Source organism: Lissotriton helveticus, chromosome 2_1, assembly GCF_964261635.1.
Source record: "Lissotriton helveticus chromosome 2_1, aLisHel1.1, whole genome shotgun sequence".
Taxonomy (NCBI): Eukaryota; Metazoa; Chordata; class Amphibia; order Caudata; family Salamandridae; genus Lissotriton; species Lissotriton helveticus.
In genome coordinates this window covers 6,466,794-6,490,948 of record NC_136059.1, presented here as the reverse complement: position 1 = coordinate 6,490,948, position 24,155 = coordinate 6,466,794, and the positions used below count along the sequence as shown (strand labels likewise).

Here is a 24,155-nt window from a genome sequence, read left to right as displayed (position 1 = left end):
TCTTATTTAGCTAATATGTAATAATTGGTCGACTTGTATAATACCTCCTGTGTCATTACACCAAAACGATTTAACCAGTTTTTGCAGATATGCCAATATTGCTTTTTAATCTTAGTAAGTATGGGGACCCTTTAAAGCAGCTGTGAAATATGTGCAAAGCCAAAATAATATAAAGTGCTCGTGCTGTATAACTAATTTCAAACAAAAAAATCTTGTTACATTGTTTTAAAAGGACTTTTCACAGAAGGGATGGAAGTTGTGGATTCCAGAGTATTTAAATGATCCATGTGGTTATTCAATGGCTGTGTCAAGATCAATCTAACACATTAACCAGGGTATACTCAGCAACCCTAACCAGAACATAACCAGGTGCGACTTTCAATACCCAACTCACAAAAAGGGAAACGTCACACATTATAATACAAAATATACAGAACTAATATAGGTAAATGCAGTGTTGACAGAGTTTCACAGTTCTTTTAAACAGGTATATAAGTCCTCCCGGTCATTTAGTCCAGCCGGACTTTTACTATTCATTTCCAAAATATACCTCGTTTCTAAAAGGCATAGCTTGCCTTCCCCATCACCTCCCCGTTTCGATGGCAAGATCGTATCCACTAAATAATACTGAAGACCGTTAGGGTCACTGTTATGCATTGCTTCAAAGTGGCGCGCCACCGGGTAAGATTGGTTTCTGCCCGCTATATATATATATATATATATATATATATTTATTAATTTTTTTATTTCCTTTAATGCCCTGTATACTCCAGTGATAAAATTGACGATGTTGTTTGTTTATGTCTCCAGGCTTGTCACTATGGGTTCACAAGAGACAGCAATGCTTTTTCTTCTGTGCATCTGTGGAGGAATGGTGTCTGCCGAAGGTGAGTGTCACTGCAGAGTCTTCGGGCTGTTGTTGGGCGGGTCTCTGACATGTGTCATTGTTGCCTGCAGTCCATTCTGCCTCTCATGCATTACTCACAGGTGACTGTTACTGGGCCAATTTGCAGTGAGCGTCAGTGGGGCGGTCTCCAATGAGTGTAACTAGGGCGGTCTCCACTGAGTATAACTGAGGCAGTGAGTGTCATTGGGGCTGTTTCCTGTGAGTGTCAGCGAAGCATTGTTTCAAGGGGCACTTTTCTGGTTGACTGAGGCAATCCCCCAGCCAGGCAGAACGTACCTCTCCTGTCAGGGGCGTGTGAGTACACACACTGTATAACCTGCGCTCACCCATGGGCAGCTTGGAATTGAGCAGTCAGGCTTACCACAGAGGTTATGGGTAAAGCATTGGCACAGCACTCACTGACAGTAAATACCTGTGCATCACAAAAGAGACTTCACACAGGATTTATCTAAATATCCTTTGTATTCACACACACACAATAATCAGCACAACAGGAACATCAAGTTTTTCTGTGCATAAATCAAATTTGGAATTATTTCTAGCACTACTAGGCCCAGTCGTGTTAGAATAACATCAGTAAATGCACACTTGGAAAAGATCCTATTCTGCACCTCCCAGCAGCGGTGCAATATGATGTCCACCCCAGTCCCACCCTAGCAATTATTGTAAGTCAATATCAGGTAGAGGGTGCACCTTGGGTGACAACAATATCAGAAATATGCACATACGCAAAATTATACCAATTTTTAGCAGTATCGCAGGTCGAGGCTGCATGGGTAAAACCAATGTCAAACCAAATGCTTTTCCAACATGAAATCAACCTATAAGACAAACCACCAGGAAGTGTCATAAATCACAGTCGGTTCACCTACTGTGACTCCCACTTACATACACTTACCCCGCACTGATACGTAGCGCAACAGATATCAGAAAGATCGGTAAAAAACACCCTCACACACAAATGAATTGGCTAAAGCCTCTTTTAGTCAGGGTCCAAGAAAAGCAGGTGGGGATAGGTAGCAGGATTAATTAGGAGGCAGTCATCAAAGGGAGTTTGGCAGCCACTCAAGATGTTTTGGTGCACGATGATATGGGTTGGACCAGTCCATGCCGGCCAACACAACGAAGAGTTGCAAAATCTGTACCTCCCTGAAAATGAGGCACAACGTCCAGTGCATGGTGATATTGGTTGCACCAGACAATCCGGGCACAACATCTTGTGCGTAATGATACAAGTCACACCAGTGTATACCAGTCACACACAACTATGAGTTGCACATTTCGTACCTTCCTAGAAATGGGGCACAACGTCCGTGCACATTGATATTGGTTGCCCCAGACAGTTCCGGTCACACACAAAGGCACAAGTTTAGCAATGCATCACAAGGTAGAATGAGGCACTACTATGGTTGTGCCCCCACCTCCAAGGGTTGCAACCGGAGAATCAGACACTGCAAGCAATAAGCATGCAGTTGGTGTGTCGCACGAGAGAGGTGCAGCACGATCAACGAAGCGGGCCAGTCTGGATTCTGCAACCGTGGAGGCCACACACCTTTGATGCGGGCAAGACTTCGGGGCTCCACAACGTCCGATGCATGTTGATATTGGGCGCACCAGACAGTTGCGGTCACACAGAAAGGCACAAGTTCCTCAATGCACCACAAGGTAGAATGAGGCATTACTACAGTTGTGCCCCCATGTCTGAGGGTTGCAAGCTGTGAATCAGACTCTGCAAGCAATAAGCATGCAGTCAGCATGTCACACCAGAGATGTGCAGCACAATCGATGAAGCAGGCCACTCTAAATCCTGCAACCGATGAATCCGCCCACCATCAACAAGATTCTTATGTGTGCCAATGTCCCCACAATGTGGAGGACACACACCTTTAAAGCGGGCAAGACTTCAGGGCTCATTTCAAGGCAATTCCGTCTCCAGGCACTATTTGTAGCTTTACACCCACGCCAAGCAGAAAGGCACACAAAAGAGATTTAGAGCGGATAAATTCCCATATTTAAATGGTGGCATTTCTCAGCGAACCATGACAAAGACACCTTTTCCACTGGAAAGGGATTGTCACTGCGAATCCAATGATATGAAACATAATGAGGCTGCTACAATGCAATCCACTATTGCACCCTGAAGTACCAGCCTGCAATGGCAGGCTGGACACGTATATAGAGGCACCATTGGTGCCAGCATGACCCCCAGCCAGCCATGGCGAGCTGGACCCATGTTTAGACAGACCTCAGTGCAACGCTCATACCTATCTGCAATGTAAGGTTGGGCACGTATTTAGGGACACCATTGGTACAAAGCGCACACAAGCCTGCAATGGCAGGCTATACATGTATTTCAAGACACCATTGGTGCAAGTGTACACCCCAGCCCACAATGGCAAGCTTGACACCTGCTCAGAAACACCAATGGTGCAACTTGCACACCAGTCTGCAATGGCAGGCTGGCCACGTATGTAGAGACACCATCAGTGCAAAGCGCACACCATCCGGCAAGGCTAGGCTGGACGTGTTCAGAACAACTAGTGAAGCAACACGCACACCAGTTTGCCATATCTGGATGGTCACGTATGTAGAAACAGACTTTGGGCCAATGTGCACACCAGCCTGCAATGGCAAGCCGGACATGTGTTTAGAACACCATTGGTGCCAGTGCGCACCTGAGCCTGCAATGGCAGACCGGTCACATATTCAGACACCGTCGGTGCAAATGGGCCCCCATCAGGCTGGACACAGGTTTTAAAACATCATAGGTGCAAGTGCACACATCACCCTGCAATGGCAGGCCAGGCACCGGGTTACCGCCACCCTAGGTGCGAGTGCGCACATACAGCGGCCTGCACTGGCAGACTTGATCTATGTTTAGAAAGCATGTATGAGCACCACTCCCTAACATATGTAGAAAGGGCACACACACTTCAACACTGCCCTTACAGTGGGAAAGTGCTCCAGCCCCTAGGGTCACAATAAGGGAATGTGCCACACCTGGGAAATGTCCTCCATGGGGAGAGCCGACACCCTAGGTTTGGAAACTCACATGGGGGTTCGTCCCTACCCGGGCAGTGCACTCACAGATGCACCTACCCTGCCCCTTAACTACCCTAGTGTGGTGGAAGTGAATGACCCCCCTCACGATTGGCAATGGAGTGAGCCAGGCAAACCTAAGCATGAGACATATTTGATAGGCTATCCCGGAGGGTGGCACAGTCGGTGCAGCATCCCCCCAGTAGCCTGTACCTTTTTACCGTGTACTCACAGGAACGACACCTAAACCAATCAAGTAAGCACCCTCTCTTGGCGCGTGTAGGAAGGGCATGCACACTTTCTCTCTGCAGTGCAGTGGGAAAGTGCGCAGAGTCCTACGGTCAGGAAAAGAGAGTGGGCTAACACTAGTCTGTGTCACAAGGGTTGCCTGCGGTGAGTGTCAGTGGAGAGGACTCCAGGGAGTGTCAGTGATGCGGGCTATAGTGAATGTCATTAGGCAGGTTTCCAGTGAGTGTAACTGGGACTGTCTTCAGTGAGTGTAACTGAGGCGGTGAGTGTCAGTGTGGCAGTCTCCCATGAGTGTCTGTGGAGAGTTCTCCAGTGAGTGTCACATGGTGGTTCCCATTAGTGCCACTGCAGTGGTAGCCACTGAGTGTCTGCACAGAGTGTCACTGGTTCACTCCCTGCTGAGTGTCACTGGGTGGTCCCCACTGACTGTAACTGGGGTGGTCTGCCATGAGTCTCCCCTGATTGTCACTTTGATAGCGTCACTTGAGCAGTCCCTGCTGAGTGTCACTGGGGTGATCTCCATTGAGTGTCCCTGGGGCAGCCCCCACTGCATGTCCCTGGGTAGTCCCCACTCAGTGTCACTGGGGCCGTCTGCCATGAGTGTCACTGCAGCGGTATGCACTGGGATAGCCCCCTCTGAATGTCCCTGGGTAGTCCCCACTCAGTGTCACTGGGGCGTCTGCCATGAGTGTCACTGCAGCGGTGTGCACTGGGATGGCCCCCTCTGAATGTCCCTGGGTAGTCCCCACTCAGTGTCACTGGGGCGTCTGCCATGAGTGTCACTGCAGCGGTATGCACTGGGATAGCCCCCTCTGAATGTCAATGGGTAGTCCCCACTCAGTGTCACTGGGGCCATCTGCCATGAGTGTCACTGCAGCGGTATGCACTGGGATAGCCCCCTCTGAATGTCCCTGGGTAGTCCCCACTCAGTGTCACTGGGGCGTCTGCCATGAGTGTCACTGCAGCGGTATGTACTGAGTGTCACTGGCACGGTCCCCGCTGATTGTCACTGGTTCAGTCTACCATGAGTGTCACTGGAGCGGTTCCCACTGAGTGTCACTAGGCAGTCCCTGCTGAGTGTCACTGGGGTGATCTCCATTGAGTGTCCCTGGGGCAGCCCCCACTGCATGTCCCTGGGCGGTCCCCGCTGAGTGTCACTAGGCAGTCCCTGCTAAGTGTCCCTGGGGTGCTCTTCTATGACTATTACATAAGCAGTCAAAGCAAACACAAGGAGATGATGGGCGGAGCCCTGAAACTTTTCAGACACTCGCCCCAATCACAGATCTGGGTTGAATCCATCACCGTTCTTTAGCTCACTACGCCACCTCGGTTCAGACCCAGCCTTATGCAAATCAGTCTCGACCCTGTGCATCATGGGAACAGTCCAGCCCAAACACCCAAGCCAGGTCTTCCCTGAACCGGAAACAAGCATCCTGGGACTGGTTTCTGGGTAACACCCTTCACCAACCAGACTAGCTTGAATTCAGTGGCAAAGTGAGCAAGGGACCCACGTCTGGGCATACCCTGCCAACTTAGGGCAAACAAAGCAAACAAGGAGATGATGGACGGAGCACTGAAACTTTTCAGACACTCACCCCCGTCAACTGATCTGTGTTGAATCCATCATCGTTCTTTAGCTCACTTCACCTCCTCGGTTCAGACCCAGCCATATGCAAATCAGTTTTGGGGATGTGTAGCCTTTTGACGCATTCTCAGGTCTATGGTGAATGGCAAATCTGGGACTGTGCCAAAATCCAAGGGTGGATGCATGGGAACACTCCCCTCCACCCATGGACCGCCGCCAGGGGCCGGTGATGCAGCGACTTGCACTGTGTTGCGTTACTCTGGATTTATCATGGCGTGCTGGGCCCTGCAACGTGGCCTTGAGTGCCTCGATTAATCTGACTTCGTGGTTGCGTTGCGCTTGCACCTCCTTGCGTGGCACAAGGGCGATGCAACTCAGTGAGAAATCTGCCCCCCCTGTGTAGCTGCAGCTGCTTGCTCGGCTCCTTCTGTAATACCGATCGCGCCATCACTGCACGAGTACCAGCAGGATTTCAAAGATATGTTTCCCTTCTTCAAACTGTGGTGTGGCCCCTGGATGAGCAGCAGGGGCCCCTCTTGAGGTCACCGGTCAGTGCCTATTATGGCCCAGAGGACCCCACATTATGCTAATACAACTGCTTACCACATAGGACCTATAGGTGTTTGGTGATGTGTCCGGCCCGCGGTTCTTTGAGTGTTTCCTTGTTCACTAGCCCCGTTCATTCTTCTATCTCTTTCTTCTTTCTTTCACTCTGTTTTTCTTTCTCTCTCTTTCAATCGCCCTCTCTGCATCTCATTGTACCTTCCTCTCCCCACCTCTCTCTTGACTCATCCTCTTACGTTTCTCTTCCTTCCTCTCTTGCCTCCCCCACTAATGTTTCTCTCTTCCCCACTCGCTCTCACTCCTCCCTCTAAACACACACATAGGTCTCTGCACGGCAGCTGTCAGCCACTGGTAACTGTGGCTCAGTGAGCTGTAGGTGCTGGCATTAGGGGTTCCCATTAGCCTTGGTATCAGTCCACAGCTTTTTGTGGATGTGAAAAAAAGAAGAGAGGTGGCAGTGACGACACACTTTGGTTTTTATTCCCTTGGCATGTTTTTTATGCAGAAGGCCCCTTGCTTGCGCATTGTCAAGATGCTTACGTCCACACCCCCCCCTCAGCTGTCATCACCACCCTTCACTCCTGATATCTTCCTTCCAGGAGTCCCTCCCTGGGTCACTCCCCTTCCCAGTCCCCCCCCGGGTCATTTCCTTCACAGTCCCTCCCCAGGTCACTCCCCTTCCCAGTCCCTCCCCGGGTCCCTGCCCTTCACAGTCCCTCCCCGGGTCACTCCCCTTCCCAGTCCCTTCAAGGGTCACTCCCCTTCACAGTCCCTCCCCGGGTCACTCCCCTTCACAGTCCCTCCCCGGGTCACTCCCCTTCCCAGTCCCTCCCCGGGTCACTCCCCTTCACAGTCCCCCCCCGGGTCACTCCCCTTCCCAGTCCCTCCCCGGGTCACTCCCCTTCCCAGTCCCTACCCTGGTCACTCCCCTTCCCAGTCCCTCCCCTGGTCACTCCCCTTCCCAGTCCCTCCCCGGTTCACTGCCCTTCACAGTCCCTCCCCGGTTCACTGCCCTTCCCAGTCCCTCCCTGGGTCACTCCCCTTCCCAGTCCCTCCCCGGGTCACTCCCCTTCACAGTCCCTCCCCGGGTCACTCCCCTTCCCAGTCCCTCCCCGGTTCACTGCCCTTCACAGTCCCTCCCCGGGTCACTCCCCTTCCCAGTCACTCCCCGGTTCACTCCCCTTCCCAGTCCCTCCCTGGGTCACTCCCCTTCCCAGTCCCTCCCCGGGTCACTCCCCTTCACAGTCCCTCCCCGGGTCACTCCCCTTCACAGTCTCTCCCCGGGTCACTCCCCTTCACAGTCTCTCCCCGGGTGACTCTCCTTCCCAGTCCCTCCCTGGGTCACTCCCCTTCACAGTCCCTCCCGGGTCACTCCCCTTCACAGTCCCTCCCCGGGTCACTCCCCTTCACAGTCCCTCCCCGGGTCACTGCCCTGCACAGTCCTGTCCCTATGGACTGCCTCCTGTATCCTTCTTCCACTCTCTCGACTGCTGCTGGGTTCCTGGTGAGGGGTGGGGGGGGGGGTTGTTCACCTCTGGACCTTTCACCAAGCTCCCTCCCTTAGGGTAGAGCTTGACCCTGGCACACGGCAGATGCCAAGGCAGACCCGGCCTTTGCTAAGAAACGCCCTGGACGTGGGTGGAGAGAAATCTGAAGCCCCTGCTGATGGTGGTGAATTCAACGAGGCAGCAGGGGCCCCTCTTGAGGTCACTGGTCAGTGCCTGGGTCAGCAGCAGGGGCCACTCTTGAGGTCACCGGTCAGGGCCTGGAAGAGCAGCAGGGGCCCCTCTTGAGGTCCCCGGGCAGGGCCTGGAAGAGCAGCAGGGGCCCCTCTTGAGGTCACCGGGCAGGGCCTGGAAGAGCAGCAGGGGCCCCTCTTGAGGTCACCGGTCTCTCTCTGTCTGTCTGTCTGTCTCTGTCTCTCTCTCTCTCTCTCTCTCTCTCTCCCTCTCTCTCCTTCTCTCTCTCTCTCCCTCTCTCCCTCTCCCTCTCTCTCTCTCTCTCTCGCTCTCTCTCTCTGTCTCTCTCTCTCTGTCTCTCATATAAATAATGCTTTCATTATTCTCTCTTTAGAGCTTCAACACCTGGACCCAGAAGGCTACACAGGTAATTGTTTCATTGCAGATGACGGTGTTTCCATGTGTATAGCGCTTTCCACGCAGCCGCCTCTAGGCGCTCGTCTTCATGCTTTTTATAAAAATAACAGATGCAGATATCCAAGCTGCTGGTTTTCAATGTACATTTGTTTCATCAGAACCTCCTGAAAGGCTGAGCAGACACCCCAGGAAATGTGGGGGGCGACTGGTGTGGGGGGGACTGGTGTGGGGGAGACTGGTGTGGGGGGTGACTAGTGTGGGGGGTGACTGGTGTGGGGGTGACTGGTGTGGGGGTGACTGGTGTGGGGGGTGACTGGTGTGGGGGGGACTGGTGTGGGGGAGACTGGTGTGGGGGGTGACTGGTGTGGGGGGTGACTGGTGTGGGGGGTGACTGGTGTGGGGGGTTAACTGGTGTGGGGGTGACTGGTGTGGGGGGTGACTGGTGTGGGGGGTGACTGGTGTGGGGGTGACTGGTGTGGGGGTGACTGGTGTGGGGGGTGACTGGTGTGGGGGTGACTGGTGTGGGGGGTGACTGGTGTGGGGGTGACTGGTGTGGGGGGTGACTGGTGTGGGGGGTGACTGGTGTGGGGGTGACTGGTGTGGGGGGTGACTGGTGTGGGGGTGACTGGTGTGGGGGTGACTGGTGTGGGGGTGACTGGTGTGGGGGTGACTGGTGTGGGGGGTGACTGGTGTGGGGGTGACTGGTGTGGGGGTGACTGGTGTGGGGGTGACTGGTGTGGGGGGCGACTGGTGTGGGGGGTGACTGGTGTGGGTGACTGGTGTGGGGGGTGACTGGTGTGGGGGGTGACTGGTGTGGGGGTTGACTGGTGTGGGGGTGACTGGTGTGGGGGGTGACTGGTGTGGGGATGACCGGTGTGGGGGGTGACTGGTGTGGGTGGTTCACAACCTAAAGGTTACAAATCATTATTGAGGCCACGTTCAAGTCTTGTGGCCTGGCCAAGACGGCTGTGTCCAGGTCTAGTACCTGCACCGAGGGCACTGTTTCCAGTTTTGGAGGCCTCGCCTACAGTACTGTGTCCAGGCCCTGTGGCCTCGCCTACAGTACTGTGTCCAGGTCTGTAGGACAGTCGGATCTGCTTTCATGGTTACCCCCAATTTTTGCCAGCGACATACTGTTTTTCAACGAAGTGGTGTTTAAATTTGATTTGACATTTGCAAATGAGATTTCAACGCCCTGTGCTATTCAAAAGAATACTTCTAACGGGAGAACAAATGATAGCATTATAGATCATGTTTTATTGTCAAATCCATTTGCTGGCCGTGGGCCCGATTCACAAAAGTAATCGGAGACAAAATCCTAACTGTAGGACTTTTGGTATTCACAAAAGTTATTTAATAGTAGTAAAGTTAGGAATCTTAACTTTACTACCACTAAATTCCTTTTATGAATACCAAAAGTCGTAAAGTTAGGATTTTGTCTCAGATTACTTGTGTAAATCGGGCCCCTTAGCTTTCACTTCTGTACCCACTCGATTTCATTAAGCAACCTGTTATATTCTGTAATAGTTGTATTATTATGTAACCTTTTAATCCTGTCTCTTTAACTGCATGTGACATGTTATGTTTCTTTATACATTCCATATTCTGAACAGAGCTTTGCTCATGCAGCATTCTGCACGGTTTGTCAGTTGTAACCTGGATACTGCTGTGCTAGGATTTGATGCTGTGCTGATCAATAAACCTTTTAGAAAATCAAGCTTTTCCTGGATTATTACACAACCATTTTCCCCTGAGCTTACAGTTATCTTCTGAACCGTTTAAACCAGGGCACGACAAGATCTTTGAGCAGACAGAAAGAATTGAAGTAGTGCAGCGTCATGGTTATAGTTTACGCTGGACTCAGGTTACCCCGGAAGAATTCCTTAAACAACTGATAAGTGATAATAAAGAAGTCTTCGATCTATGCTTGCCTGATACCAGTCCCCTCATGAAAGGATCACAGCTTTCCATACTACATCCAGAGGGTAAAGTTGAGTCTCTCCATCAACAACAGCAGAACAAAGAAGGGGGAAGGGCTGGTTTGATGTCTCATGTACAAAGGTCAAAAACATCTGAAGAAGCCATTACAAAAAACACAGAGAAGCCCTAGAGAGGTTCACCAACATAGGGTAGAATACAAACAGGCAGAGCAGAGAAGGACATTGTATCTCAAAGAGACTGCCTGGGAAACATCACAGCAGGCAAGAGATACTCATGATGAAAGAGCCTTCTTGAGGTAGTTAATTAATCCCCTTGGAGTGCAGACGAGCCCCCTAGAATTGAGCTAGCAAGACTAGAAGATGAGTGGATTCAGCATTTTTCTAGCATTTACACTGCACCCCCAATGATGAATACTCAGGTCAGGGGATTCCCTAGATATAAGGAGGTAAACCCCTGTCTTACCGCGTTTATTGCCCCGTTTTCCTTGGAAGAAGCTACCAAAGCAATAGAAGCAAGTAAAAACCGCAACGCGCCAGGACCTGACGCCATCCCAGGAGATTTGTATAAAGGTAACATCGCTCGGTGGGGACTGCTATTGACCATAGTATTGAGGGCCACACACACTGCAGGTATTTTGCCATCGTGGGGGGAGAATCAATCACTGTCCCTATTTACAAAAAGGGAGACCGTCTGAATCCCGCTTGCTACAGGCCAATCTCTCTGATCGACTCTCTAGCCAAGATTGCGGAACGCAAAATCCTAGAGAGATTACAAAACTGGACAGGATTACACCAGAAACTGTCAGACCTCCAATACGGCTTCCGTACTGGGAATGGGACGATAGAGCAGAGTCTTAACCTAGGTATCTTAATTGGGAAACATGTAAAGATCAGAAAGGGGACGCTCTATCTAGCATTTGTAGATCTCTCATCGGCTTAAGACTGTGTAATACATGACAAGCTCTGGTCAAAACTGGAAGACATGGGGGTGGAGATGTCGATTATCAGCTTCTTGAGAGACCTATATATGGAGTGCAGAGCTAAGGTTAGGTACGGTGCCAGAGGAGAATACACAGAAACTTTCGGCTTGGAGAGAGGGGTGAGACAGGGATGCGTCCTAGCCCCTTTCCTGTTTTCACTATACATTGACAGTGTGGGGGAGGAGTTAGTGACAGTTACAAAAGATCTTCCACAAATAGGTACGCACCCTGTCCCAGCCCTCCTTCATGCCGGCGATGCAGTCCTCATGGCCCGCGCCCCATTGGCCTTACAGTTGCTACTCACTAGCTTTGTCGATTATATGAAGGAACTGGGCCTCCAAGTGAACCAACCAAAACCTACATCATGAAGTATCGGAAGAGTAACACAAAATCTAGGGATATAGCAAGAACTGGACCAAAGATTGGGTTCACTGACTCCTTTTCCTATCTAGGGTCCTACTTGACAAAGACAGCTCATGGAACAGGGCATCGCCAATAGAAAGAAATCATTTAGTAAGGCTTGTTGGGCTCTCAGAATCTTTGCATCATGATTGGGCTAAAACCCCCGAGAGGATTTTGAAGATTTATAAAGCAAAGTGCATTACCATAGCACTATATGGTGCAGGCAAATGGGGGATACAAGAAATGCGAAGCGGTGCAATTAAAAGAAAAATATTTTTTTAGATAACTTTTAACAATCCTCAAGAGTACTTCAGTATATGTATCCCTTACTGAACTTGGCTCCCCTTTTGTCGCAGACATGTTTAAGCTAGAACCAATTATGTTGTGGCATAAAATCTGGACCTCAGACCACACAGATCTTGATCAAGCAATGATTGTGACTGTCTTAAATCAGCATTTTATTGTATGGTTGGCGTATATCCAGCGTCTCTTTTGTGACATGGCTCACCCTGAATATTTTGAAAAACCAGAATCACTAGGTATGATCAGCAGAAAAATGCTAAAAGGAGAAGCAATGGCGCATCGGGAAACCCTTAAATTGTTTACTGAACTCCTTAAACTTAGCGGCCCATTATAATGTCGGGCGGATTGCCTTCGCCAGCTGGCGGTAGCCACCGCCGGCCTGGTGGAGGCAATCCGCCTGACACCTATGCCCGGATCCCCCCGCCGTATTAGGATGGCGGGGGGAGCACGGCAGACGGAAAGACCGTCCGCCGCTTTACCGCCGCGGTCGCAAGGTGACCGCGGCGGTAATGGAATAATATGGTGGCAGTGTCCAATGGACACCGCCAGCCATATTACAATGGCCACTTAAAGGTGCCTTTCCGCGGCGGCAATGCCGCCACGGAAAGGCAGGCGGTGTTTGCTGCGGTGTAGGGGGAGGACCCCCCCATATTTGCATATGCAAAGCGGCAGGCACCGCGCGGTGCCTGCCGCTTTGCACATGCAAATGCGTGCACGATTGTTTTGCATTGTGGGGGGCGGTGCAGAGTGCACCGCCCGCCACAATGCAAGACATGGAGGACGTGCCCGCCACAGTGGCGGGCACATCCTAATTCCCCCTAAGGGACCCTCGCCCTTATGGCGGGCGGTCCTGTTCTCTGTTAGGGTGGCGGGCGGACAAAGTCCGCCCGCCATCCTAATGAGCCCCTTAGTGTTTTAAAAAAACTATTAATTTTAATTACTTTTAATATACAGCCATATCTCAAAACTGTTGTAAATGCCCTTCATAGGGTTGCTGTACTGTATTTAAGACTAGATATGTTCCGCAGACTAATTACCTTCCCCACTATGAACAATTGATCTTTAAACCTCCCAAATTGCCCTTGTGATGACAGGATGCCCAGAGTACAATGCACGTGGTACTCTTTTGTAAATGTTTTACTGTATATAGGAAGAGGTATGTCCTTCCTTTTATTAAAAATTTGTCTTTTGCCCAATGTCGTCCTGCATACCTGTTTTTACAATCGCTGCCAACATTAGAGATGCTATGGAATTACATATTTTCTATGGGCTGCTTTTTATGCTAGAAAAAATATACTGCTTGCCATCACTTAGCAAAACACACAAGATGATGGACAGAATGTTCCACATTGGTAAAATATTTACGCCCAGTCACAGATCTGGGTTTAATCCATAGTTATTTTGCTCACCACGCCACCCCAGTTCAGACATGGCCATATGCAAATCAGTCTTGACCCTGTGCCTCATGGGAACAGTCCGGCCTGAACTGCCAAGCCATGTCTTCCCTGGACCGGAATCAAGCATCCTAGGACCGATTTCTGGCTATCAGCCGTCATCAACCAGGATAGCTTGACTCCAGTGGCGTAGTGAGCACGGGGCCCACGTCTGGGCATACCCTTCCCACATAGGGTGAACAGAAAATGCATATGGCTGGGTTCAAACTGGAATGGCATGGTGAGCAAAAAAACGATGGATTTAGGCCCAGATCTCTGTACTGGGGTGAATGTATGACATTGTTCTGCATTCTGTCCATCAACTGTTGTTTTTGCATTTGTCACCCCGAGTGGGGCGGGTATGCTTAGACGTGAGTCCTGTGCTCTCCATGCCACTGGAATCAAGCTATCCTGGCTGATTAGGGCTGAAAACCCGTAACCGGTCCTAGGATGCTTGCTTCCAGTCCTGGCTGGACTGTTCTAATGGGGCACAGGGTCAAGACTGATTTGCAAATGACTGGTTTCAAACTGGAATGGCATGGTGAGCAAACAAACTATGGATTTAGGCCCAGATCTCTGTACTGGGAGAATGTATGACATTGTTCTGTATTCTGTCCATCACCTGTTGCTTTTGCATTTGTCATCACTTAGGTCATGATAAACAGAACATATGCACAGGGTATAGGCAATCTGTGGGAGAAAGAGTAATGTTGAAGCGAATATAAAAATAAGGTACAACGGTATCCCTATAGGAATATAAGGCAAAACCCAGGGAATGTTTCTAAAGTAATGCACAGTGACAGATGAAAATTATACCTTTTTAATAAGATTCATGTTTACATTGCTCATAACTGTAATTTATTACTAGAAAGTGAAATGAATTGGATGCATGTTTTTATTTTTTTACTTCTTCTGTACAACTACTTTTATGGATGTTTTTTATGATTCAGAATAAAGCTATATATGGCTATGAGTACTGTGTCCAGGTCCCGTTGCCTCACCATGAGTACTGTGTCCAGGTCCCGTGGCCTCACCAAGAGTACTGTGTCCAGGTCCCGTGGCCTCACCAGGAGTACTGTGTCCAGGTCCCGTGGCCTCACCAAGAGTACTGTGTCCAGGTCCCGTGGCCTCACCAAGAGTTCTGTGTCCAGGTCCCGTGGCCTCACCAAGAGTACTGTGTGCAGGTCCCGTGGCCTCACCAAGAGTACTGTGTCCTGGTCCCGTGGCCTCACCAAGAGTACTGTGTCCAGGTCCCGTGGCCTCACCAGGAGTACTGTGTCCAGGTCCCGTGGCCTCACCAAGAGTACTGTGTCCAGGTCCCGTGGCCTCACCAAGAGTTCTGTGTCCAGGTCCCGTGGCCTCACCAGGAGTACTGTGTCCAGGTCTCGTGGCCTCGCCAGGAGCACTGTGTCCAGGTCCCGTGGCCTCACCAAGAGTACTGTGTGCAGGTCCCGTGGCCTCACCAAGAGTACTGTGTCCTGGTCCCGTGGCCTCACCAAGAGTACTGTGTCCAGGTCCCGTGGCCTCACCAAGAGTTCTGTGTCCAGGTCCCGTGGCCTCACCAGGAGTACTGTGTCCAGGTCCCGTGGCCTCACAGAGAGTACTGTGTCCAGGTCCCGTGGCCTCACCAAGAGTACTGTGTCCAGGTCCCGTGGCCTCACCAAGAGTACTGTGTCCAGGTCCCGTGGCCTCACCAGGAGTACTGTGTCCAGGTCCCGTGGCCTCGCCAGGAGTACTGTGTCCAGGTCCCGTGGCCTCGCCAGGAGTACTGTGTCCAGGTCCCGTGGCCTCGCCAGGAGTACTGTGTCCAGGTCCCGTGGCCTCACCAAGAGTACTGTGTCCAGGTCCCGTTGCCTCACCATGAGTACTGTGTCCAGGTCCCGTGGCCTCGCCAGGAGTACTGTGTCCTGGTCACGTGGCCTCACCAGGAGTACTGTGTCCAGGTCCCGTGGCCTCACCAGGAGTACTGTGTCCAGGTCCCGTGGCCTCACCAAGAGTACTGTGTCCAGGTTTGTAGTAAAGTAGGATCTGCTTTAATGGTTACCCCAATCTTTGCTGGTGTCATACTGTTTTTCTGGCAAGTCTGACTGAGATCCTGTTAACCAGGACCCCAGTCACTGTGCTTCCTCCCTAAATTTGCTACGGGGAGTACCTTGGTACATTCCTCAATTGGCTGCTGGTGTACCCTAGTAAGTCCCTAGTGTACGGCACTAAGGTACCTAGGGCCTAGTACACCTGGGATCCCCCATGGAGCGACAGCTTGTATTTCGCCACCCAAAAAGGACCCTCCAAACTCTGACTTCAGGCCTGCCGTTGCAGCCTCTGAGATGGTGCTTGCACCCCTCAAGAAAGATATAAGTTGCCGTATCTCTAACATCTTTGCACTTAAAAACTTTAAGTCATCCCCCTAGCAGGCCTTTCACTCCTAGAGGCAGGGTGCTTGGTTCTAAGTGTGAGGGTGCCCCTGCATGAGCAGAACACCCCTGCAACCTTCGGAGTCCATTTTCCCGGGTGTCAGTCCATCAGCCATTATGATACAGAGAGTGGCCATGCGTCATGCCGCGATGGCTAACTCTAAACTGGATGTAACGAACCCTGTCATGTTTGGTATCAAACATGTTAGAATCATACTCCCACACTGTAAACGGTGTGGGGGATATGATTCCATGCACTGTAAAGCCCCGGCACCGGCCTTCCAGAACCTGATAGCAAGCTAGGGCTGCTGCCGGCCTGAGACATGATTCTGCCCTCCTGCTGCTTAGCCAAGCTCGAGCAGGGGAAGGCTGAACAATAGGTGTGACCACCTCCCAGACAGGGTTCAGTGTATTGGGACAGGGTGGGAGCGCTTGCCAGCACCACTCAGTCTACTTGAGGGCAAATTTGGTGCCCTCCTTGAATAGCTCAGCTCAAACCAGTTTAGGGAGCAGGGAGCCATTGGTTCCTGCTCTGGCAAAACGGGACAAAGGACATGGGAGTATCCTCCCCACTGTCCAGCCCCTCCTCTGCAGCCCCTGGATCATGCCAACCCTTTCCTTTCGGGACTTAAGGGCTTACCTGAGGGTGGGCCCTCAGATTAGTCGTGGATTCAATTCAGATGAAACTCTACATCCTCTACAAATGCCTGGACATTCTGACCGAGTTGTGTAGACCCTGCCGGACTACAGAAGCAGATTTCACCTTTGGAACAGAGACTGTAACTGGGAAGACTCTGTCTGCTCCTGATCGCTACGTTCTGCAAGCCTGTTGCACCATCAATGTCCGTGCTCCATACAAGTTCCATCCAGGGCCTGTGGACATCCAAATACACCCGAAGGAATCTCACTGGGAGTGAAGGAGTCACTCCCCTGCATCTGCAGGCACCGTAACACAAGCTGACTGATTGCTGATCCTGGTCTCAGACGAGGTCGGTAACACAGGTGACGGTTCTACAACTTCATCGAGGCATGAACTCTCTTCAGACCGAGTCTGAGGCTAGGATCCCTTGTCGACACCACCGGAACCGAGTTCCTGTGCACCTTGTCCGCTGGGCGACTTTTCTCTCCAAAGATTTTCAGGCACTGTTGAGGTTCTTCTTTCATTTGAGAGGCTCCTCTGTATGCTGGAGTCCTACCCTGACTTACTTGAACATGGTGAGTCTCTTGGACCTTGCTGGTCCCTGTACCATTCCTTTTGGTATTCCTCCACTTGTTGCCATTGCAAAGGTCTGTTGGTGCTCCCGCGGGACACCGAACCCCGGGATATCGACATCCGACATGGGGCAGCTCATACACCATTCCTGGTTGCCATCAGCATCACCTGGTCCACTTAGCTGCAGACACAAAGGCCTGTTAACTTCCCTGCAACAGCTGACATTGGTGGGCACACAACTCCTGTGCCCCTGGTTACTCCTTAGTGACCTAGACTCTGTCCCCTCTGCTTGCAGGTACTACTCTTCTTGATTTCAGGCTTGGATTCCACCGCACACTTCCAGCTTCTTCGCCAGCATCATCTTGATTGAAGTCCTCCATTGAGGTCTACGGTGGAGTGACTCTCACACCGTTCATCTTCCACAGGCTGACTTCCAAGTACTCTGGGAAGGGTCCTTTTTCCTAAGAATTCCAACCGTGACTTCGGCATTGACTTACCTTGAGCACTCCATCATGTATCCACTAAGGACACGGCCTCTGTGGGGTTCCTAAGTCCCTACCTCGGGTGGTTCCTTGGTCCCCCACCACGTCTAAGTTTTCTGTGTCCACTCCCGACTTTGTTCGCTAGTCGCATTCCACTATTTTTGTATACATGTAAATGTAAATGTGTTGGACTTGTAAAGCGCACAGCTGCCCGTGAGCGTCCCGGTGCTGAAGACCGCTGGGGAACCCGTCCTGACTTTCCCTGTGAGATGGTCCCTTCTGGGTATTTACAACAAGGGGTGGTGATGGACAGAGTCTCTGAATTAAGCAGAGTACTCTCACCCAGTCAAGAGATCAGGGCTAGATCCAACACCGTTTTTTAGCTCATTGCACCATCCCAGTTTCAGAACCTGGCTGTATGCAAATTAGTCTGTCCCTGGCCCAGTGCATCATGGGAACAGGGCAGACCAGACTACAAAAGCCAATTCTTACACTGGGAAGGAAACAAGCTTCCGGGGACCGGTTTCTGGCATTACAGCCGTCTTCGGCCCGGCTTGCTTGAATCCTGATGGTGCGATGAGCAAGGGACTCACATCTGAGTATACCCTTCCACGCTTAAGGTGGACAAAAATATTTACAACAAGGGGTGGTGATGGACAGAGTCTCTGAATTAAGCAGAGTACTCTCACCCAGTCAAGAGATCAGGGCTATAAGATCAGATACTGGGGAAACAAGCTGCTTTACACTCCTCCTAGACTAAGCCTGAAGGCTGATCTCCACAGCTACCACTTAGAGAGCTTTCTAAGGTTCTCTAAACCACTAAACACACCATAAGGGTTGTCTGAATTGGTGCAGGGTGCAATACTTGAATACGTGTGCACCATATACCAAACCAGCCTCCTACAAGGTCCTGTGGCCTCATTGAGAGTACTATAACCAGGCCCCGTGGCCTCAATGAGAGTACTGTGTCCAGGTCCTGTGGCCTTGTAATGTAGTTCCTATATTCCCAATTGGCTCAGCGCATTTAAATAATATACACTATAGATTTGACATAGGACTGAGGTCAATATGTCTCTATCGAGTATACTAAACTTAATTGTGTGTGCCAGCTAACTCAGAGGTCACTAGAAACTTTCTTGAGTAAACAAGAAGGGATTAGTCTCTGACAACCGCATATACATGACAAGTTTGTTTCCCCTAGAACCGGAACAATATCTTCAGAGTTGTGGAAACAATAGATAACTATTTCACTCAGTCAATTGTGCATGCTTAGTTTCTACAGAGTTTGCACAGAAATAGAGAGACAGGCGTATCAATAAAACAGGGGTTTATTGAACAGTCTTCTTTTTCATGCAAGAGAGGTGAAGTGCTACAATTGTTAGCCAGAATGCGAAGTATAATGCGTACAGTGTAAACAGTAATATAAAATAATACTGTAATAGTATTATCTGTTGCTATGACATATATACAAATACATACATAAATACACAGGCTAAAATACTCAACTGGTGCTTCTAAACTACGCCTACCCCAATGTAACTAACCTAGATCTAGTATGAGGTAAGAAGTAGGTGCTGTAGCTATAGTTTAGTTTTGCCAAGAATTGTCAAAGGTTTCTCTAGGTTCTAATCAGCTCCATACCTTAGAATGATAGAGGTTGGTATCTCTTTCTCGGGACTCGATTTCCCAACACCTCGCAAGGGGAGTCAGAAACACTGGAGCTGGATTCTCTGCAGGAGGATGACAACTTCTGATCAGTGCGTCAGCTGGAGAGTTGGCTCCCTTCGGCACTTGATGTAGCGAGCTGCATTGAGCAAGTAAGTAGTCGAATTGCACCATACCCCACCGTGCTTTGCCATAGCAAGCGAAGGTATATTTATACCTTGAAGGTGTTTAGGAATGCGAGTATTGACGTAAAGTCGGGCATATGAACGTCATGAATGAACCCCTAAGGAATAGATGTTCATGCATAATAAATGAGTTCTTGGAGAAATCAATATCCAATCAAGTGGAAGTCCCTAACGGCTTAAGAGTCTGGGGGGCATATTACCAACAACTAGCGATCACCTGTTTTTATCGCTGAGATACCTTGCTATCAGAAAGGTTTATCTCAGGAGCGATAAAAAACAGGCGAAATGCGTGAATATCGCTGTCAATACAGCGATACTCAGGCATTTCCGTGACAATGCTCTTAGCCATGTTATCCACCTCTCATTGGATAACATGGCTAAGAACTGGTCAGGGCAGGCGTTAGCTTTTGGAGATGTTCGCGCTTAGCGCGAATATTACCAAAACTACTCCTGTGTTGATCATAGGCGATAGCGATTGCAGCGACTGTTGTCAGTCGCTGACATTTTGGCACGCCCACTTTGCATGTCATTAGCGATAATTATCGCTGACATGCAAAGCGGGCCCCAAAATTCCCGCTATCGCCTACAAGCTGTCGCTAACTGGTGTTAGCGACAGCTTGGTAATAGGGCGATAAAATTATCGCCGCTTTAGAGGGAAAAAGTCCTGCTAAAGCGGCGATAATGACCCTTGGTAAAATGCCCCTGGATTTCCAGGAAATCGTTGTGACGTAGATGAACGGAAGGAAGTAGCCATGCCTGTATTTGGGTAGCATGGACTATGCCTAAATAAGGACTGGATTTCTATGCCTATATAACGGCAATGTGAATTGTACCTATATAAAGGCATGAATCGGGAAAATTCATACGGAATCTAAATCGACATACAACACCCACTTCACTTTCTTATGTACGACGTTACTAAATTATAAACATGTTTACACATATCTAAATCATATCTACACATGAAGTGCTAAAAGCATGTTTCAAATCCATTTTAAATAATGTATTCAAACTATTGCTTTGGTGCTGTACACATTAAAGCAATGTTTCATTCTAAGCATGTATTTTGACATTTGAATGCTAACTGAATGAATCATGAAACTATACATTTATGAAATGGTTCATAAATACAGAAGAAAAAAAGGCCGATACCATGTCATGTCAGGTTTACATAAAACTGTTTGTTTTGTGGACAAGAGTCAAAGATTGTCACTGGACGTATTCAAAGAATTCTTGTTCGCGATGAATAGTTCTACTTTAAGCAGATTACTTGTGCCAAGAAATACAAATTTGGATAAAAAAATTAATCATACGAAAAAGTTCCAAAGTTAGTCTCTTGTTTTGAAATAATTAAGGTCAAATTCAAAGTCTCTCAGGACACTGTGTGCCGAACTCAATTGTCAGCGCTAGTGCTTGGAGAAAACATGAAATCTTCTAACTCTGTAAAAAAATCATCTATCATTGTAGGTGATAGTTGGATTACGTCGTCTAGAAGACTAACCGCACATAGATGTGAAGCATCGCCGTCAGCATTGTTCGCATTAGCAATGTTTGAATCGGATGTTACCTGCATGCCTGTAGTTTCCTCTCATACCTCAGCATCAGCATTTTGCGTCTTTAAGATCTCAATGAATGCCGTCATCAGAATTTATAGCCGCTGGGGACAACATTGTACATGGGCCATTACTGGGTCCAGCAAAGTATCAACATCCGTTGGCATGACTGATGGGAGTATAAGACATGTGTCTAACACGCATTCTTCTCCGCATAGCAGGCAGCGTAGAACAGGTAAGATGCAATCTTGCCAGATTGGTCTAAATGACAGAAACCATGTGGTATTCAATTCCCATAGACGAGTTAATCCCAAAATTTGGACGATGTGCTCACGACACTTCATCTTCAATAGAGGTCTCTCTATGGTTCTTGGAGTAGCGCTGGTGACTTGGCTTGCCATATCCTAGCAGAAGGAGCAAAAATAGTATCCCTGTAATGAGTCCCAAAAGGAGGGGCAGTCCGCAAAACACAGAGTGCACGGAATTTGGAAATATTCTGAGGACTGCTTGAAAAGGTGCTAACAGTCCGGAATATACGTTCTTAAATAGATGTACAATACCGCTCATATCAGACATGTTTAAGATACGATTTAACATTTCCATGAAATGTATAGGGCAGTTTGTAGTTAAGAGGTCATGTATATCGGCAGAAGTCCTTGCAACTTGTAGATCATAAGTTTCTTTGGCCGAGGTCAGTGGCACAGTTTTATGCAAAATATTTATTTTTTCTGCTTAAAGTGTCAATTCATATAGAAGAGATGATCAGTGAAGGCCATAAAGGTGACTCCCTGTCTGTCTTGGTTTTCGGAAACAATACTTGCATACAGCAAGTGACCTGACAACATGCCACAGCAGCTGTGATTGTTCAACATGAGGTAACTTCCATTTTAAAGTTGTCCAAAAATTGGATCAATCACCGCAGCTGGTGAACCTTGCAGGTGGCAGGATAAACTGTTAGAGGAACCATCGCAGACCCCGTGTAAGTTCATACCTGGACAAAGGAGAGAACCGCTTAGTGCGTTTTCACAGTTTGAACCGCTCAGAAACACTTCAAGTCCCCCACTCCAACATCTGTGTGTGTATGGTAATTCCCAGGATGTCTTGATGTATTCTTTACCCAACCTTTCATATGTGCCTGATCGTATGTGCTTTAGGCAATACTGAAAATGGAAAATTGCAACTGGCAGAGTGATTGTTCCATGTATTATCCATTCAGTAGCTGGTTTCTCTGCTACCATAAATAGCAATCTTTCCAGTTTTTCAATGCTCAGCACCGTATAGTCTGCTCCCCTCTGTGCCAGTTTGATCTGCTTATAAGTGAGATTGAATTCTGAAAACAGTGACGTAGTATTGATTAAACGCCAAGGCACAAAGCCTGAACTAAGGTTTTGCAACGTCCAGCCTAATAGCATGATAGAACGTAATTGGGACAGACCATGCTGCAACATGACCAAGTCCTGTTTCATGATGTCTATGGCAGAAGACACTATGCTGTCCATTGAATATTCCCTGGACGACAGAGTCTTTAACCCATTGTCCACCACGGAGAGAGTTTTCTCTAAATTAATACGATCAATTTCTCATATTCTTTCTGCAGTCTCTGCTTGCGTAATCTTCCATGCTTCATTATAAGCAGCATAGATACCGGCATATATAAAAAGTTTTTGACGCAGTTTTCTTGGTCCTAGCAAGAATTCCCTAAGATCAGCACCATCTTTAAGTAAAGATAAGTGTTGTTTTACATCCTTAAGTGTAGATCTTTGTAGCCAATCAAGGCACAGCTTCCCTACTCTGTATCTTGTTACTATTCCGGGATGCTGTCTTTGAACATATCTTAGGTCTGGCCTATTGAATGTGAAACCTTGTGATTTTTTCAGGAATCTATCTTGACAGTCTGTGGGCCAGATTAACCATTTTTTCCAATCTGGATCTGTTCTGTTTTAAAGCAAAATAGTATGCACGTCGACCTCACCCTCTAAAGTATTATTGCTATCAGTTGTAGGTGTAGGTGTAGGTATGGACGGATTGTTCATGTCTTTGATCTTGGCTAACCCAAGGCAAGATGTCTGTTGGAGAGTGTCATTCAAAAACATAATTTGCTCAGGGATGATACAGGCTCTAAACATAGCTTCCACACCCTCTACCTGCCAATCTTTTGTACCCCAGACAGTTTTTGTCTCATGGCTGTATTTCCAAAAGTCGAAACCTAGTTTAAACAGTTGGGCATAAAAGGCCACAGAATAAATCTGTTTGGTGTTTGTTCACATACTTTTCATTCCTATTTTGTTTACATTTTTAAAGTAAAACGATTCTGCATTTGATACATTTAACCCTGAAAAGTACGGAAATTTCATCTCAAAAGTTTTTGAGCTATTGTATTGGTTATACATTAATACATTTCTAAGCATTGTTGATCTGCGCAAGCAGTTATGACCATAATGATTATAACAATACATTTGTTCATAGTTTGATGAACCTTCTAAATATTCATGATTTGTAAATACTGCAGACATTTCTAGGTCTGACATCATTAAATACTGCAGACATTTCTAGGTCTGACATCATATTATTAACAGTCTCTAGGTCCCAATCATCAGAAAAGGTACGAGATGAAACAAAGTCATTTAATGAAATCTTAAATAAGTGTGGAATCTTCAACAGCTCCGATGGCCAAAAATGTCATAATCCGTTTTTTCCCAAGCTATACCACCAGGTACAGGAATGGCTGTGATGTTCACTGATGACAAGTCTCTTTGTTCACAATGGGATGATTTGTGTGGCTTTAGGAGTAAGTTGACGTTCTTACTTGCTGTGTCCATTTTGACATATCTTCCATTCATCAGCATACCCAGAGTTATTACCAGAGCTAACCAAAGTAGAAGAAAAAGTACACCCAACACAATCCAAAGTTCAATCCATGGTGAAACTAGATGTGTTTTTTCCAGGTGATGAAAAAGGTCAGTTGCTTGTTCTTTGAAAGTTCTTTTTGCTGGTGTTGTTTCAGGTTCACTGGGATCCTCAGAAAACGTATCAAAGTTAATGAAATAGTCAGCGGCAGTTCTGTCAATTGTAGGGATTGCATCAGGAGTCGCTGAAATCGATGGAACCACTTGATCACTTACTTCATTGTAGACAGGTGCTACTT

At 48.5% G+C, this 24,155-nt stretch overlaps 1 long non-coding RNA gene across 1 annotated transcript in view; it reads left to right on the top strand.

The window, feature by feature from the left end:
* LOC144819173 (uncharacterized) overlaps window positions 1-24,155 on the top strand; it is a 152,636-nt gene that overhangs the window by 70,348 nt on the left and 58,133 nt on the right. Inside the window, exons 2-3 of the long non-coding RNA XR_013607222.1 lie at window positions 811-887; window positions 8,418-8,450. This is a non-coding gene — a long non-coding RNA (uncharacterized LOC144819173). The remainder of the gene's footprint in view (window positions 1-810; window positions 888-8,417; window positions 8,451-24,155) is intronic.